This window comes from Parus major, chromosome 3 (assembly GCF_001522545.3).
Source record: "Parus major isolate Abel chromosome 3, Parus_major1.1, whole genome shotgun sequence".
Lineage (NCBI taxonomy): Eukaryota > Metazoa > Chordata > Aves > Passeriformes > Paridae > Parus > Parus major.
This window is the reverse complement of record NC_031770.1, coordinates 10,456,083-10,474,965: the sequence shown is the minus strand read 5'-3', so window position 1 is coordinate 10,474,965 and position 18,883 is coordinate 10,456,083. Positions and strand designations below refer to the sequence as shown.

Below are 18,883 nucleotides of genomic sequence, written 5' to 3'. Positions count from 1 at the left end.
CTCCCCACTCCTGTAATGATGGATTTTTAGGAGAATGCAAAGAATCCTCAGCTCAGAGGGGTCATGTCATAACTGCTTACAGGAACTGAAGCAAATTAGAACAGTTACATTAAACATGATAAACACTTCCTGATCAGCAAATATTAATAAAACTGATTGAGCAGTTTACAAACTAGAAACAACGACCCTTTTTAAACAATTTCTGAGTCCAAAAGTAATAAAGCTGAATTCACATCTGCTGCAGCAACAGGCATCCAGGTGCTAATGTGGGTGCAAACAATTCTCTTCCTACGTTACACTTCCTTCCTCTCTTTGGTCAGCTTTTATAGACTACAACCACATCCAAGAAAGCAGTAACACTTGAATCTCAGCTTTCTTCATGGGGACAGTGTATCACACAGGTAGAGAATTATCAGCACTTTACAAAAAAAATAACAAAAAACACACAAAAAAATATAAAAAAAAACCCAACATGAAACATTAATAGGAAGAATAGGAAATACAAACTCTGCCCTCCAGGGAGTTCTAAAAGAGAACTTCTAGAAAATGCAGGTAAGAAAGAAAAGATGATATAACACAATCAACTATTAAAGTGTCCCAAAGTATCATAGATTTCCTCTAAAATGAGGTAATAAATATCATAGAGGATGGAGAAGACCAAAATATTGGAAGATTGGATTGGAAGACCAAATATCAGGACAGGGACTTAATTTATTAATTCAAATCTTGAAGTTAATTTGAACTCTCTGGTTTACAGGTCTGGTAATATATTAAAACACTTCCAAGCCTTCAGCTTCAGTGGGTTATTGTGCCCCACCCTTAACTTCCCTAACCTTTCCAATATGATTTAAGAGGTGCTGGCTGTTTGCTGTACCATATCTTGTATGTTTTTTCAGGATTAGCTAAATACACACCAGGTAATCTGGGGCAATCCTGGAATATAACAGCCTATCTGACAAACACTGAACAAATTCCAGAGTCATAAAAATTCATAGAAGCCATGAAGCCAGGTTAACTGCTCTCTACTGAATACAACTGATATTTTTAATAGCAACTTGAACAGGTTTTGAGGCTCTAATTCCAGTGGTCCAAGGGTAGGCTTGAAGTACAACAGGATTTTTTTTTAACTGTGGAGACTTACAAGCCTGAAGGCCTTGAACTTTGTTGCATGGACAGAGGGCTTTCAAAATTAAGCAGTGAATGCTTCAATCAACTATCTTGACAGATCTGAATGAAAATCTGATTTTATGAACTCTAAGCTGGGCTGCAGAATGGCTGGTTACACACAGCACATCCATTAAGGATAATCAGAATTTGAAAACATGCTGGTAAGAAAGCCAAAAAGTATCTGACTCACACCAAAGTGCCACATTTCTCCCCTTCTCTCCTCACAAAATGCCACCAATCTCTATGTAATACACTAATAGTAAAAAATTCTGATGTAAAGCTATCAACCCAAAACTCTCTTGGGTAACATTATATTTTAAAATGACAGGATAATATGCAGCATCTGTTTTTCCAATGAGATGAACAAAATACAGCTTACAAAGTATCTTTTTAATGGATGCTTTGGTTTATTTTTTTTAAGCTAATACATTCTATAGGGACTTAATGGGATTTTTCAAAAGTAATTAGACAACTAAAATGAGACAACTAAGTATACAGGTACAACAAAACTCCTGCAATGCATTTTAATGCTTTCAAACATCTGATTTTTAGTGTAAGATTACTTCTGCCTGCTCTGTTACTGAATTTTCTTAGTTAGCTGCAGAAAAATGAAGCCCACTGTACTGGGTATGGCTGAGATGGAGTTAATTTTCCCTACAAAAGCCCTCCCAGTGCTGTGCTTTGTACTGGCAGCTAGAAAACTGTCGATAATACAGCAGAGTTTCAGCTGTGCTCACACAGCATCAGTGCTGTCTCTCCAACATTCCTCACTATCACCAGGAGGCTGCGGGCTGGCAACATCCTGGGAGGAGACACAGCCAGGACAGGTGATCCAAACTGATTAATAAAAAAAAAAAATAAAAAGCTAAAAGAAAGAAGAGCATTTGTTATTTAAAACATTTCTCTTCCAGAGCAGCCCCTATACATATTGAAACCCTGCTTCCCTAAAGGGAAAGTAAAAAATAAAATCTTCTGCTTCCCCTTGCTTTTGCATGAGTTATTTCTGCTTTAATAAACTGCCTCTACCCTGACCCCCAAGGCTTTTACCACCTTTCTTCCCCGAGGAGAGGAATGACAGAGCTGCTTGGTGGGCAACTGGCACACAGTCAAGGTCAACCCACCAGCACCATCTATGCACAAACAGGCTCTTTCATAATGCTAGCACACATTTCATCACAGATCATGGTGCACAGTCCTGAAAGTGCACAATCCAAAAAGTAAACAAGCTCAATTATTTCAAAATATCTCTCCATAATTTGTTGGGTTTTTTTGCATATAAAATCGGCAAGTACTAGAAGGCTGGAATATTTTTGCTTTTATTTCTGTCATTTTGAGCTGACATTTTCCACCTTAAGAGACTCAGAGATGTATCAACACCAAAGAAAGTCCAACCCCACGCTGAAGCAGGGGAAAGGTGCACAGTCCCAGCCAAGTCATTTGACAGCTGGGAGGACACACTGGCAGCACTGGGGCTGACACAGAGCACCCCTTGCAGCCTCATGAGCCATGAATCTGAACACAGCCCAACACTGCTGGAGAAGGTACTGCACTCAGATTTTACCTTCTTAAAAGCTGTGCTACACTCAGTAATAAAAAACCCACCATGCATCAGATCTGCTGCTGTGCTGAACAAAGAGATGCGAGCCTAAGACACAGACTGTGATATTCCAAAAACAACAAGTCACATCTGGTTAATCTTGTTAATATGATGAACAGATTTTGTTGCTTGTGTTTGGTCCTAACAAGGTATCAGATATTACAGAACACATCTAAAGCAACAAATTAGACATGCAAAAAAATTATGTAACAGTAGTTGATGACACCTGGGTTTTAGAACAGCGTCAGAGGATATATTTGTCAGGGCATTCCCTCTAACAACTGGGAGGGAATTTTTAGAAACAGCATTACAGCATCCACTACTTCATATTCAACCAAACAATGAGAGGGTTCTTCCTGCCCCCTCCTTTCCCCTCCTGCTGCACCTCAACTGCAGGAGCAAGGACGACCAGAAAGTCAGCAGGTCTCTCCTCCTGCATTGCAGGGCTAACACTGGACAGCAAACAAACTTGCACAGAAGATCTGGACATGCTGTTCTGATTCAAAGGCTGAAATTTTACCAATAGGCTTATGATGACATTTAGAAAGCAGCAAAGCGATACCTCTAGAATTACAACACATTAATACATAGCAAGTGAGAAAAATATCTTGAGGATTGTATTTTCAGCATCAGTTTAGCTCCCCATGTGCGGGGCCAAGTCAGCTGTGGTAATCAAACATAAGACCCCTCTCTGTTCCCCAACAATGTATCTGCTTTAAGTAACAATAAGTTAATTGCTCTCAGCATTTGGCAAATACCTGTCCATGTGACAGACTCTTCCGCCACAGCTACACCACAGCAGTTTTGCAAAGTTCTTGAAACAGACAGGAAACAGCTGGGGCACGTTTTTAAGTGAAACAGAGCAGCATCAGTCTGATTCCTCTTTTCTGAAGGGTTGTTTATTATCAACGTATGGCTGACATGATCTTAGGCAGGGAGTACTTTAGCTCTCTGTGATCACACTAACATTTCTCACTTAGGAATGACTTGGACAAATAACATGTATAATGCTCCCCACAGCTCCCAACAAACCACTTTTTTAACGGGTTTCCAAAGCCTGGATCCTTTCTGTTGAGGGATGTGCTTTACTGAAAGATTAATTACGTGGCAGCTTGGGCTACCAGTGTCTATTTAAGACCAACGGCTTTCTCCTACTTTTTTAACATCTCATATAGCAGTTTTACAAGAAGCAGTGCTAAAGCAGAAATATATATGATAAAAATAATTCTACTTATCAATTATTTCACCTTACCATTAACATCTAAAATATGCTGAAGGCTAACCTCCATCTAACACGGTGTGCTCTGATAAATTAAAACATTAATACTAACAAGACAAGCTATTAACTTAAAAGAAAAAAGAGAAAAATGGAAGGACGAACCCCTGCCTGGTTAGGGCGCAGGTAACAGATTAACTTCTAAAGTTCAGCTTAATCTAGAGCCGCCTCACTAGCGCCTGTGCGATCAATAAGATCAAACCACGAGCCGGCAGCATCATCGCTGTGTTCCTTCAGTGCAGAGCGGAGACAAAGAACAGCGCAGCGCACACCCCCCACGCTCGGCAGAGCCCAGCGGCGCCGCAGCGCGCCCAGCCCGCCGCCCCTCGCATCCGCCCGGGCACGGACCGAGGGCTCCCCGCCGCCCCGCACGGCACCGCCCGCAGCGGGAGCCTGGCCGGGAGGCGGCGCGCCACGTCCCCGGGCCCGCCCCGGCCCGGCCGCTTGCATAATGCGGCAGCCGCGGGACCGCCCCGGGCCAGGGCTTTAGGCGGCGACGTAAACAAACAGAGCCGCCGGCGCTCCCCGGCCCGCAGCCCACCAAGCCTCCCCACGGGGCGACAGCCGGGGCCCGGCCGGGCAGCGCCGGGAGCACGATGCGCCCGCAGCCCGGGCAGCACCGCAGCCGCCCCCGGGCGCACGGAGCCGCGCTCTTCCCGCCTCTCAGGGAACCTGAGGGTGGCGTCCCGGTCCCCGGACGACGCGCTCCTCCCCCGCGTCCTCTCAGATAATGCACCGGCCCCGCGACGAGCGCGGCACCGCTCCCTCAGCGTCCTCCCCGCGCAGGGCTCGAATAAACCCTGCTCAGCCGCACCAACCACCCTCCGTCCCGTCCGCCGCCGCGCAGCCCCACCGCGACACGCGGCCGGCGGCACCGACTGACCTGGCAGAGCGAAGCGGCGCTCCGGGCCCCCGTTCGCTTTGTGCGGGGCTGCGGACAGCGCAGCCCGGGCTCTCCGCCCCTCCTGCCGGGGCCGCCGCCCGGGGCCGCTGACGGGGGTGGGGAGGGGGCGGCGCGGCCCCAACCGGTTCCAGCTGCCCCCCGCCAGCCACGTGACCCCGCCGCGGCCCCGCCCGCCCCGCCGTGGCCAATGGGAGCGCGGGAAGGGCCGGGGGCCGGGCCCGTTCCTCGACAGCGGCGGGGCAGGAGGGCGGGCCCGGGGCGGGGCTGAGGGAGGCGTGAGGCGTGCGGGGAGCGGGGGCAGGCGCAGGGGGGCTCTGAGGGCACGGGGGGTTCGGGGGCGGCTTGCGGCCGCCTGCGCACGGCGAGGTAGCTCTGCCCTACCCACCTGTCCCGAGGGCCAAGCACCAGCGCTTCCCCACGACATCCCCCCGGTACCTTCCTCAGAGAGCGCGGCGCCTCTCGCCCAGCGTTCTCCCGACACCGCAGCGCGACCCGACCTCCTCCAGCCTCCAAGTCCTCGGGAGCCCGCATCGACCGCCCCTTGCCGCCGTCGCCACCACACACCCCTACCGCACTCCCGCTGGCCCCGCGCCCCCTCGGCCGGCGGCGTGCACTGACCTGGACGAGCGCTGCAGCCGGTTGCCCACCCCTTGGTACGGGGCTGCGAGCGGCGCTTCCCGGGCTCCTCTTGGCCTGCCCGGTGCCGCTGACAGGATGGGGGAGGCAGGGGAGGGGGCGGCGGCGTGACCGGCAGCCGGATCCTGCTGCCCCCGAGCGCACCGCGGAGCGGGCGGCCACGTGACCCGCCCCGGCTGACGCGTCACTCTGCGGCCGCGGTCCCGCCCCTCCCACCGCAGCCAATCAGGGCCTGGCGCGCAGAGCGGGAGGGGCACGCGCCGTTCCCTTGAAAGCCGTGGCGCTGAGGGAGCGCGGTCCACAGAGGGGTGGGAGGCGCTGGGGATGGTGGTTGTGAGGGCTGGATAGGGCCTTTCCTGAGGCGAGTCAGGCTTCTGCTACCATCCGCACGCTCTTTGAGGTCACCCCGCCTCAATCCGTGTCCTCCGTACCCAGCTTGGGAATGTAAGAGTTGCCCTATGGATAGGGAGCTCTTGCTGCCTTAGGGTTTACTATGGTTTAAGCTGGCTGTAAGCCTATAGAACCAAGAGCACCGTGGGGAATTTTTTTTTTGTGGTATAAAGGGGCAGGCTCTATGCCTCTCTTTAAGAGCTTTAATCTCACTTATTTTCATTGGCCATTTGTCCCTGTGTGCTTTCCTGCGGCAATGCGTGTGTAGGTGGTCCCAGCTCGGCCCTCAGGCTTCAGCCTCTGTCACCCACTGAAATGTGGGGTGACAGGAGCCAGTGTGCCCTTCTCCTGACACATCTGTCTTGGGGTTCCCAGGGACACCCCCTGCTCTTGTGCAGGCTCTGTCTTTTTCTCTGTGTCCATACCCAGCCACATGAACCAAAGGGCTGTCATCCATGGTACGGCTCAAAACACATCTTCATGGCATTGGTGCCAAGGCAAACCAAACTGAGAATGCCCATACTGGCAGGACAGAATGTTAAGTGTGATACTTACATTTGTTTTAGGACAGATATTGTGTGAAGACCTTGGGGAGACTTGCTGCATTAAAATGTATTGCTGCATTTGGGACCACAACCTCATGGCCTTCCTGAGACCTGATTTTACAACAATAAGGTTGGCCCACTGGAACTCACCCAACAACATATTAGCAGATAAAGGGAAACTGGTTTTCTCTGTGGTTTTTTTGTGCTCTGTTTTTTAGCTGAGCGATGAAATTGTGACAATTTGACCTGTACCTCACTCTGTGCAGAGAAACCATTTATCCTGTCTTGTGTTGGGAGTTAGTGCTGTGTTAGAGATGCTACTCTATGTTGTCCCTTAATCTGCCATTTAAATACAGGACTATTTTCCATTTATTCATGCCTTGCAGATCTAGCTGTGTTCATAAGTACACTACTTAAGTACATAAGTACTCCACTGAGTGTTGTAGGGAAAACTAATGTTAATATTTGATTTTGTATATCACAAAAGCATATAAGCATATAATGCATTTAAACTGCTGGGGTCTCTATGTCAGTGCTTCAAGGAAAGAAAGGTAGTGGGAAGCATGCACTAAAAGGAAATTATAGCTGAAAGTAGCTCATTTTTAAGTGAAAAAGATAATTCCTCTGGGTAAGGAGGAGGGAGGGTTGGTGGAAAGAGCTTGATGGAAAGTGATTCCTTTGTTAAACACAGATGTGAACTACTCTAGTTACAAACCCTTGGTATTTAGGAAAACATTTGGAGCCATCACTTCTCCAGGTGTATTCACTACTAAGTGAAAAAAGAGGAAAAAGGAACTTTAGGGAAAACAGTATTTAGAAAAGTGATTTTCTACTTGTTTTCTCTTGCCTGTTTTTAAGATTTATTAGTTCAAGGAATTTGTTGTAAAGCAGGGATAGAATTGAGCACTTTCAAATGTGTTTCAGTGTGTTAAACATTTCAAAAATTTGATGTCATGCCAGGCATATTATAAAATTGTACTGTTATTTTTTTTTTTAAAAATAGAAATTTAACACTTGGTCTTATTCAGCCCAAATGTTAATTTTTTAAAAAAGGGCTTTATTTTGTCAAACTAATATTGCATTTCCTTCCATAACTCCCTGTAGATGAAAATTACAATTTAGTCCCTAAATGGATTCAAGAAATACTTGTGTTCATTTTATTAAAGATGCACATCAGTGTGGAACAAGCAGGAAAAGGATGGGATGGAAAATACTATTTTATGCTGACTTACTTAACCTGAAAAAAAGTCTACATTTAATTAAGCTTGCCTCCACACTTTCTTTCTTCCTCCCTAAGGAGTTGCTTCAATATGGTTGGGTCAGATAAGCTCATACTTTGCCATGATGCAGCTGACAAGTCTCAGCTACTCTTTAACAGGATATAAAACTGTACAGTAATTAGAATATGTGGATCAGTTCATAGAACTCTTCTTAAATGTCTGTCCAAAAAGTTAAGGCTGATGATCTGCTTTCCTTTTTTATACAGAAAAAAAAAATAACACCAAAAAACAAGGGAAATGGGGTTTTATAGTATGAAACCTGCAATGAATTAAGGTGTTGTTTGCAAAAGTCCCAGAGATCCAGAAAGACAAAGTTACAAGATCTGTTTCCAGTGGGCAAGAACAAACTCTATTTAAACCATGTGTGCACCTGTTGGAAAACATGTTTTCTTATTCAATAAAAATTAACAAGGTGAATGAGAATTGCTAATACCTAACCAGAGGGTAAAATGTTGTTTCTTTGTTCTGGCAGTGACACTGAAGTGACAAAGTCCCTGGGCAGAAGTGAAAGAGCCAAAAGAAGATGCTGAAGGTTCATGGGCAATCTGCCCTCTGTGTCTTGCTTCCTGCTGTGGCATTATGGAATGAAATTGCTTGGAGGTGTTATGTGCTGTAGGTGGAATACAAAAGCAGCCCTGGGGCTGTACTGGCTGAGATGTGAAGCCCAATGGGACTGCAATGATTTTTATAAATAATGAGACAAATACTTGCCCAAGTCCAGGAAATAAGTGGTTGAGGCTGATGTTTACAATACACTGGCAAACCTATACTAAAAAGGCATTAGGAAATACCTTCAAGGTTTTTTGTCTGTTTCTGTAGCCAATGGAATATTTTCTTCAGCTGCCAGAATTATAGATTCAACCTATAATCAAGCTTCATTGATACAAGTAGCTATAAAGATTGTGAACATCAAATTACAGCTGTGCTTCCTCTTTCACAGCATGCATTGAGATCTAGTGATCTGCTTTTACTGACTCCAGTGCTGATGACAGCTGAATATTCAGATGAATTTCACTCCTTATTTTACTGCACTTGATTTTTCTGCAGTTGTTCTGGGTCTGGTGGGAAATTGTGAATAAAAATAGCTGGCAAAACTGTACAAATGAAGGCACAGCATTAGGCATGCAGTGTCAAATTAATGTTCTTTGATCTTTTGTAGAATCACTTATAGTTGGAAATACTCTTCTGACCTTTTCTCTGGCACTGAGAATATTGCTGTGTCACTCCCTAATGTGAAATCTGGACAATTTACGGGCACTAAAGAAAAGTGATGCTAAGGGATGTGAAAAATAGCAAGAAGGAACCATGCTGTCAGCATGGCAATAGCCTCTTGGTCTCATGGAGACTGATGAGAAAAAATTATTAGAAAATTGCCCATTGTGCAATGACATTTTTTCTGTAATGTTTATTGTAGTACAGAATAATGTATTTTTCTCTGTGGGCTAGTCAGCAGTTTGTCACCAGAAGCAGGGTGGCCAGCAGGCCAAGGGAGGTGACTCTCCCCCTCTCCTCTGGTGAGACCCCACCTGCAGTGCTGTGTCCAGTTCTGGGCTCCCCAACAAGAGAAGGGAGAAAATCCTGTTGGAACAAGTCCAGAAAAGGCTACGAAGATGCTGAGAGGACTGGAGCACCTCTGCTATAGAGACAGGATGAGAGAGCTGGAGTTACTAAGCCTGGAGAAAAGAGGATTCCAAGGAGATTTTGGAGTCCCTTTCAGTCCTTTAGGGACTTCAGAGCCGGAAAAGAGGCTGCAAGGGTAGCTGGAGAGGGATTTTTTACAAGGGCATTTTGTGATGGTGAAATGGTTTGAAACTGAAAGTGGGGAGATTTAGACAAAATGTTAGGAGGGAATTCTTTAACTGGAGGTTAGCAAGACGCTGGAGGAAGTGGTAGATGCCCTGTCCCTGCAAGGGCTCATGGCCAGAATCATTCTATGTCTGGGACATTGATCTATGGATTGTTTAGGGGTTTTTTCCCCAATTTTGATTCTTCTGTGCCCTCCCTCTCATCCTCCCAGTTCCATTTTTTTTGTGGAAAGGAAAGTTAATACATTCTTCAGTGAGAATTAATGCTTTTGTCTAATATTTTGCTTAATATTCTCTAGAGCTTTGCAAAGTGCCTGATGAGAGCATCACTAAATACAGAGTAACAAATAACAATTATAAAGTATCATAAATATAAAATTAAACTCTCTCATGGCTACTATTAACAATAAAAAAATTATAGCAGGAAAAAGAAAGGTTCACTCCAATCAAAAATTCAGTCACTTTCAAACATTGTTAACTATTATGTATAATTTGGCATTGGTGATAGACAATGTTGCAACAAAAAGTTTTTTTTTAAAAAAAACCCTACAAGACCCCAAGTGCCAATAGAATATTCCAGGCATTAAATTTTGATTTGAAAACATTTGAGACATGCTGTGATTCAGTCTTGAGTGTGTCAGCATGACTTGCTTATTGATCTGAGCTGGTTTATAGTTTCTGAAATGAAATATATATAATTGGGGGGGTGGTTTTGTGAATTTTTTTCTTCAATTTTGGGGCTTTTTGATTTGGTTGGTTTTGATACTGGCGGGTTTGTTTGTGTGTGAAACACTTGAAGGATTCAAGTAGCACACAACCACAGCACCACATTTAAACTGGCCAAAGTCATTTGCAAATGGGAAACTTCTTAGGTTTTAATATAACTAGAATAAGTTCTATACTCAGGCTTTTTGTACATAAATATAAAACTGAGGTTATATGTGTAGCTTTGTTTTACTTTTGTAAATATGAAGGTTTTGTAAACATTTTGTATGTGTGGTGCTCTGTGAACTCCTAGCTCTGCTTATGTGCCAATTACAAGCCTTCTCTTGTATTTTTGCACAAAATCTTCTTGTGTTACTATCTCTATCTTATCTCTGGAACTGCACTCCTGTGCTACCTTTCCCTGCAGTACCCATTTCACTGTGTAAGAGACAATGAAAATGGTCAGAAAATAAAGAGCAGTTGTGGAATATGACACAGATAATGTTTTTGTTAGTTGTTTTTTTTTTTAATCTCGAGAGCAGGGAGGAGCACCTTGAGGTAAGGAGAGACACAGCTTCCTATGACTATAGGAAGGTTTCACTCTGCTGTCATTAAAAATCCCATTTCAAAGGTCATGTTTGTGTTTTAAATGAAATGTGAGGCTGAACTTTATGCTCTGTCAGATAACAGTAGCAGTGATGCAAGTGCATCCTTTGAATTCTGCAGTGTGGTGGCATGGTGCCCTGTGCTCAGTGAGCTGTGTGAACACCAAAGGGCCCAACAGGGCCTGAAATTCGCTACTTATTGTACATTGAGTCTCTGTATTTCCAGACTCAACATTTCTTGAAGTGTGCCTCTACTGAATAGATCAAGATGGAGAAAGTAAATGGGACAAATCTAATCTAATGGGGGAAATGTTAGCTTTTCCTGTCCTCCACCACTTGCACTTCTCCTCCATCTGCCACACATACTTCTGATGGCAGAGAAATGTGTTTTAAGTTTGTTATTGAAAGTCTTTAAAAGTAGACTGAAATGTCATCTTCCTTTTTATGGTTATTAAGTAGGTATCAATTCCCATGTTTACTGCAACACCCAAAGTTTACTGCACTGTTGTTTCTGGAGATGCAGCCATAGCACAGAGACAGTTTTATCTTGGGAGCAAAGGTCAGCTTGAGGAGAAGTTGAGGGTGTCTGTGCCTTAAGCCAGCCTAACAACTAGCTGCAGCATTTTGGCTCTGCAACACCTGCTCCTGCACTCTTACCTGCCCTTTGTACTCTCCCTGGCCCTTGTGCAACCTTTTAATGAACTAGGACAGTTCTCTGTCAGAAAGTGGGGAGGTTGTGCTCTGGGTTTTGTTTTGTTGCTGGGTGGTTGGTTGGTTTTTAATGAGGTTAGTTCTGTGTGGAGTCAGTGAGCTGAAACAATTCAAGCTCAGGTTGGATGAATGTTGGAGATGTCTTGGTTTAAGTGGGGACATCAGCAGGCAGAAGCTGAGCTGTCCTCAGATTTTAGGAAGCTGCTTGTGGTGATGAAGAGCAGCTCATGCAGATTTATCACTTGGTGTTTATAACAGAGGGTGAGCCACCTCAAAGTGGACTTCTGAGGAGAAATGTGAGATCATGTCGCTTACTTTATGCTTACTCTGTATTCTTGGCTCTCTCTGTTGTGCTCAGCCAGTAACTCTTGTAAACAAAACATTCCTAATCTGCCCACAGCATTGGAAATATTAAAAAAAAATATTTTTAAAAAATTTTAATAAGGTTAATAGGGTACAAACCAAGAAAGCTTTTTGAGTAATTCTGACTCTTATTCTCTTGGTTGGGAAGAAGAAAGAGCTCTCATTTTCAAACTTCTGAGGATAGATATGGGTGTATGTAACCTTAAAAATGACAACATCCTTTGCTGAGTCTGACAGTTCTCCATGTGAAGCTGTTCACAAGTTTGCCATTTACCTTTTAGTCAAAGCTTTAAAAGTTAAGAGCTACCACTATGAAAATGCAAGATCAGTGATAAAAGACACATTGTACAGCTGAACAATGCGGAGCATTTGTGTGACAGCGAAAACTGGTTTATCAGGTTCACTGCAGGCAAGTACAGATAAACCCTTGGAACACTGCAAAATCTGTTGGAGCATTGGATGGATATTCTCACCAAAAAAATTAAAAAGAGGAGTACTAGGACCAAAGGCAGGAAAATAAGAGCTGCAAAGTCTAGGCTGTAACTGGTGTGAGGTAGTGAGAACTCAAAGCCAGCCTGTTGGTTGATGTGAACACTCTTTTATGTGGAAAAAAAAGCCCAGAGAAAAGCACTGAAAATCCTGCCCAGCTGCTCTCAGCCATGGGAGCAAAACACATCCAAGTGTGCTGGAGTACTGGCCTGGTCCCAAGCCTGTGTGCATGGGCAGCACAGATAAAGCACAGACAGGCCCCAGACAGATAAATGACTGATTAACTAAAATGTGTGAGCCTCTGTCCTGGTGCTGCTGGCAGCTCTGCCAGTGAGATTGCAGCTGCAGAGCTCAGCTGCTGCTCACAATCCAGGGAAACTGCTTTTTGCTGGAAAAACTGCAGAAGAGTAAAATCTCCATGCTGTATTGCAGCTTGTCCTGCAGGGACCTGACCCTGCTGAGGAGCTGGGTGAAATAACAATTAAAAGAGTCCATGGGAAAGGCTCCCAGTGAGGAAGAGCAGTGCTGCAGTCCCAGGCTGACTGAACCCACACCAGCACCCCACAGAATGCAGCAGGTTCCCTGGGAGTGCTACTGGCAGGAAAAGGGGGTACATTTCTGAGGCAGAAAGTATCTTATTGTTGCACCTTGCAGTTCTCTGAGCTGCCCAAAAACTCCTCTGATTTGCAGGGAGGTGATCTGAGGCACTCACCAATGCTGTTAGCAATTGCCTTGGGCTCAGACTGTGTTTCAGAGAGGCTACTCCACAAACAGCACCCACCTACCCCCAAGGTAAAATAGTATTTGCCTTTAAATTCTGATAGTATTGAATTATGGCCAATTAGGCACTATACAAAACTTTCATATTTCTAAACTACAAATGAATGGGTAGCATTGAGGAGTAAAATGAGAGCACAGAAATGATCTCAGTATTAATGGCATGCCTGTGATGTTTTCCTGCTCTCTTCTAGAACAAGATGCAGCTGTAATTATTTCTGCTGTTTTCATTCAAAGTATTGATCCACAAATAGTTATAGCCCTCAAGAACTGAACCAGTTTTTAAGGTTATTAAACCAGAGTTCCAGTATCCTGAGGACTCAGAACATAAGTTGTGTAAAAAGGTAATAAAAGACTTTTTTTGGAGACTAAACATTCACCCTTGCTCTCTGGAATTAGAATCACAGAATGGTTTGGGTTGGAAGGGAGCTTTAAAGAGCACAGAATCATAGCATGGTTTGTGTTGGAAAAGGCCTTTGAAGACTTTCTCATCCTGCCATGGGCAGGGGCACCTTGCACTAGATCAGGGTTCTTAGAGCTCCATCCAATTTGGCCTTGAACATGGGGCATCCACAACTTCTCTGGGAAGCTTGCTCCAGTGCCCCACTAATTCTTGATGTCCAATCTAAACCTACACTACTTCAGTTTAAAATCATTACCCTGTGCCCTGTTATTACAGGTCCTGGTAAAAGGCCTCTCTCCATGTTTCTTACAAGCCCCCTTTAAGCATTGAAAGGCTACAATAAGGTCTTTCAGATTAATGAATACTGAGAATTCAAGAGCAGAAACCTCTTTTTCAGCAGATCTCAGGACTGTGTGCATGCAGTCAGAATCCGTGGAGATTCTTAGATGCTGACTGAAATGAGAACTCTTCTAGGGAACGGGTGTATGAGGTACCTGCAAAATCCCAGGGATGGAATTACTGGGAGGGTTTTGAATGGAGCAGGCTGATTCTGAGACAGGAGTCTGCCTCGCCTCAACAGACTGTTAGGTGAGCTTTCTAATTCCTTTATCCAATGGATCTTCTACAAAGGATCCTGAACCAAACCAAGATCAGGCTGAAGCAAATCAAAGTAATTGAAAAGACAGTTAATTAAGCAGGGTTTGACACGTTCTGAAGCACAGTTTGTGACTCGTGCATAGGAACTATCACACCAGTGTGAAGTAGAAATAGAGTTTGTGTTTTCAAACCCTCTAGAGGACCAAAGGGAATAATTTAATTAAAGCAGGAAAGGAAATGGAGTCACACAAAAAAAAAAAAATAATAAAGGGAGACAAAATTCCTTGAAAATAATACACATTGGGAAAGAGTACAACTTAGATCCAAAGCAAGGGGAATTGACCTTAAAATGTTGTGACTACTCTGTCACTTATTTCCTGTTTATTTCTCTTTGCTTTGTTTTGCAACATGCTCCAGACTTTTAGAATTTTCTGATATAAATAAAGAGGTATGCTTTTTTATTCAAATAACTTCCCACACAGCAGATGTTTCTACAAAAATAAGTATTCTGAAAATCCTTTTTTTTTATAATAAGGAAAGAATTTTTCAAACTACTGTAGAAATAAAACAAAGATATCTTGTTTTTCCAGCTGATGAACAAAACACCTGCACCACTCAGAGATGGTTTTATATTTATTAACTGAGTTGCAGCACCTTTCACAAAATGTTTGAAAATTAAATATTACAGATTCTGGAGTAGAAAAATTTTTGTGAGCACTTCTTTCCATGTGTGTTTTAAAGACTAACTTTGGGCAGCAGGTTTTCCCTCAGAAGTGACATGTGAGCTCTGCCTCTTCCATCCTGCCTGTGCACCTTCTGTCCTACGTGACCAAAATCCTGCTCTGCACCCCTGGGAGAGTAAGTGGACAAGATGGTGCATGGCTTTTCCAGATCTCAACAAGAAAACCCCAAGAACAAGTGGCATAATAAAACAGACATTGTAATACAGTAGGATGAAAATAGGAATAAAGAGAGCCAGCAGATCCTGAATCCCTTTCAGGTGCTGGGAATCTGGCTAGCAAATGGCACGGGACAGCCTCATGATGAATTTTGCCATGGCCTTGCTCCTTTGTAAATACAGTCCAAAACCAGTGTAGGGATTCAGAATGTACTGGAAAGCAGGAAAATACAAACACACTGCCTAGATAAGTAAACCTTGACTTTTCTCAGGGTACTGGGAAAAAGAAATTAAGCATGTTATAAAAATAAAGCAAAATTATTACCAGTTGGGAGGATAGCAGGGAGAGGGACTTGAACAGAAAACATTGAGTTCATGCTGAAACTTTATGCCCTGGATGACATTGTCACCTCCAGTTGCCCAGTCACAGATAGGTCACAGCTTCAGCTTCTGGGCAGTAGCTATATTTAAAAATGGCACTTTGGCTTTGCACTGATAACAGTTTTGCTGGTAAGCTCAGGAAGCAGTGAAGCTTCATGACTCATGGCCATCCTGACTTCATTATCTGCCTTTTAGTACACATTAATTAATAGCTGTAATATCATATTTTGTTTACTCTGCATCTTATCTCAGGGTTTCATCCTTCTGCCCTTAATTGTAATCAGTGTTCAGTGGGACTGTTTGCATAATGGAGGGTTATTCATGGGAATAAATTATTATCTGGAGAGCATGTCCATAAGTCCCCTACACTCCATTCAGCTGTCCTCAGCTCAATAAGTGATTTTTTATTTGCTGAAGGCCTGATCCAGTATCTGTATCCATCAAGGGTTTAGTGACTTCTCCACCAAATGCCTCTTCAAAGGAGGGCAAGGGTTGGGAACATCGTAGAGACTGACAGGAGGGAAAGGAAAGGAACCAGTGTCCTCATTGCAGGCCAGCAAAGCCTACAGGGCAAATATAAGTGTGTAACCCTTCAAATTCAGAAGATTTGAGATCTTAACTCTATTTTCTGATGTTTGGCTGCTTTATATCTAAGTATGCAAAGCTACTTTATGAACAGTAAACTACTATCCCCTACTTTATGAGCAGTAAAAAAACCTCTTTTACAGTAATTGCCAGAATCGAAAAGGCAAGAGGAAGTAATTGCCACTGTTTACATCAGATACTGTCTTTCAACTATTGTGTTAAGAAAATAAATGTTAAGATAAATCAGTGTTTTACAGCAGTATTTTTTCCTTCTGAGGTATGTAATCATTGTGTCTTCTTTATCTCATGGTCTGATTGCATCTTGCACAAACTGCAGATAAACTTAAGATAGATACAGATAAAATCTGGAAGACAAAATCTTAAAATTGGCAGACAGGTGAGGAGTTCATGAGAGCTGAGGGTTTGGAAAGAGCCTCATTTGTCTTTAGTCAAACTCAGATTGCAAAGAAGAGATGTGATTCTCTTATTTTCCCAGACAAAATACTGCACCTATTTGGCACTTCTAACAACAGCAGTATCTTGGATAGAGATAGCAAAGGAGCCATAAGGTATAAAGGCTGGCTTGAGAAAAGCTGCCAACAATCTTCCCTACAGAGGAGCAAGAAAGAATGTAGGCATTAGGGATTCAGTTATCAGTGGGAAAGGTTTTGCAGAGACAAAATAGGATTTGCTTGCAAGTTTGTGGCATTTAGTCTCAGAGGTGCTGCACAAAGGCATATCCCTATGGATACTGCTGGTGTGATGTGAATAACTGAGAAAATGGTGCTTGGTTTAGGACTAAGTGTATTGTCAGCACAAAATGCACAGCTTCAAACACCAGGAGTTTTCTGGTGCAACACAGGCAAGTTCCTTCAGTTGCAAGGAAACTGTTCTGGTGGCCAGCTAGGGGAGAATGTCTGTCCTTTTAATCCCTAGTTCAACCTATCTGCTTGCCATCGTCTCTCTGATTTTACTACCTTGGCAATTATCTTGTCTGATCTCTTCAGCTCTTCCTCATACATCCAAAGCATGAAATTGCATTTTCATAGTATAAATTCACCAGTCAGGATTTAAGTGGCATTTTATTGGCATTGGATTCTCTTTTAAAGAACTAGTGAGCATCAGCACTTTTTTGCCAGTTGAGTGGCACAGACCTACCCCAAAACAGGAATCAGATTCTTGCCTAAATATTGCTGCACAGAAGTTTCCAACTCCACACTGGCAAGGTGTGATGGGTGTTACCTGGATGTGATAATACCCATGAGGGATAGGCATCTGGGGCACACCTGAGCAGGAAAACTGCAGTGGGTGGCCTGAAAGCCTCATGAGAGACCTTGCCTGGCTTTCTGGAGGCTGCTCTGTGAATTGAAAGCCCAGCTCATTGCCAGCATGAAGTCAAACTTTTCCAAGGTCCTTGTAAGGTATTCAGGGAGCTGGTTTCCAACAAGAAGGCAGGAAGAAACAGCCTCTATTTTAAGGAGATTATCTTCAATAAAGATTTGTTAAGCGGAAGTACAGAGAAGGCTGAAGCCAAGGCACAGATTCTTGTGACCCAGTTACCTTCCAGAAACCCAGGCAGGACAGAAAGGACTCTGGCTTCTGGCTACAAGAGAGCTGCTGAGCATTAACACATAGTAACCTAATTAATTTATTCTCCCAGAGGATAATTGCTACCTTTTTCTTTTTCTTGCTGCAAAGTAGCAGCCAAATAATGGTGCTGATTTTAATTAACTAGCCAATGGGAGGCTGGATGGGCTGAGGGGAGATTTCATATAAAAATTAATTAATGCTCTGACCTAGTTTAAAGTGTTGGTTTAGTGGAAATTGGGGGGAAGCTAAAATCAATCAGTTATGGATCTTTTCACATCCTTTTTACTGGTCAAGTAATGAGTCTTCCCATGTGGTCCACAGCACTTCAATTGGAAACCTAAAAGAATTTAGTGAATGCACCAGAAATGAGTAATTCCCAAGGCAAACATAATTTCTTCTTTAGCAACACACCTGAGTTAGAAAAGGAAAAGGTCCCTCTTTCTCAAACCAAGCCCCTGGTTTATTGCTGAGCTCAGCTCAGGGCATATGATGGGTAATACGAGCTCTGCTGTTTTAACCAAACTATAACTATCTCTGTGTTTCTTCCTTTTGTCTTCCCAAATTTGTTTTAATCCTACATGTCTCAGATTAATAACTCTCACTTTGATTTATTTTCCCATTAGTGAAAATAAGGCAGCTCAGGATTTTATTTAATCTTTCTGTTTCTTTGGGAAGTAAAAGATGATTTCACTTACTGATCATCTGTAAATTCTTCCTATAAAAACAGGTTTTGCCTCATTTCTGAAAATCAGGGTTCTCTGCAGTTCTTGCCAGTTCCAAGAGAAATTAATAACCACCAAACCATTAAAAGAGCAATTTATAACCACCAAACCACTTCTGCAAACTGACACCAAAAAATGCATGACATTGATTATTGTTTTAGTATTCTTCATGGGTTGTGCTTTGCATTGTTCTCTCTTGAAAAATTATCATCTGAACAGTCAGCATAACCACACTGGGGAAGAAATGAGGGTTTAGTTCCCTCCACTTTGACAAGCAGGAATACAAGTCACAAGGACAAGAAATTAATTTACCAAGATCACAGTAGTGCAGTCAAACCATCTCATCCTTACCCATTCATCAGCATTGTAATGTCTTCCTCTCAGCTGGCAAAGAGCAGTTAGGATTATTGCAGTTAGAAGGTCACAGAAAAATACCATTTTAAAATTAGCGAATCGG

The 18,883-nt window shown here is 43.4% G+C and overlaps 1 protein-coding gene and 1 long non-coding RNA gene across 4 annotated transcripts in view; one reads left to right on the top strand and one right to left on the bottom strand.

The window, feature by feature from the left end:
• Window positions 1-5,678, bottom strand: part of GPCPD1 (glycerophosphocholine phosphodiesterase 1) — a 42,986-nt gene extending 37,308 nt beyond the window's left edge. The window contains exon 1 of one of the 3 annotated variants that reach the window (XM_015621032.2): window positions 5,563-5,678. The gene's annotated coding sequence lies outside the window, so the exon portion shown is untranslated. Of the gene's footprint in view, window positions 1-4,145; window positions 4,165-4,923; window positions 5,055-5,562 lie in introns of those variants that run through there. The other 2 variants (XM_015621033.3, XM_015621031.3) reach the window with 2 other exon arrangements.
• Window positions 5,679-5,812: 134 nt separating this feature from the next.
• On the top strand, window positions 5,813-10,804 carry LOC117244146. The gene is made up of 3 exons (XR_004496675.1): window positions 5,813-6,428; window positions 6,537-6,645; window positions 8,268-10,804. It is a non-coding gene; the product is annotated as an uncharacterized LOC117244146 (long non-coding RNA).
• Window positions 10,805-18,883: the final 8,079 nt, after the last annotated feature.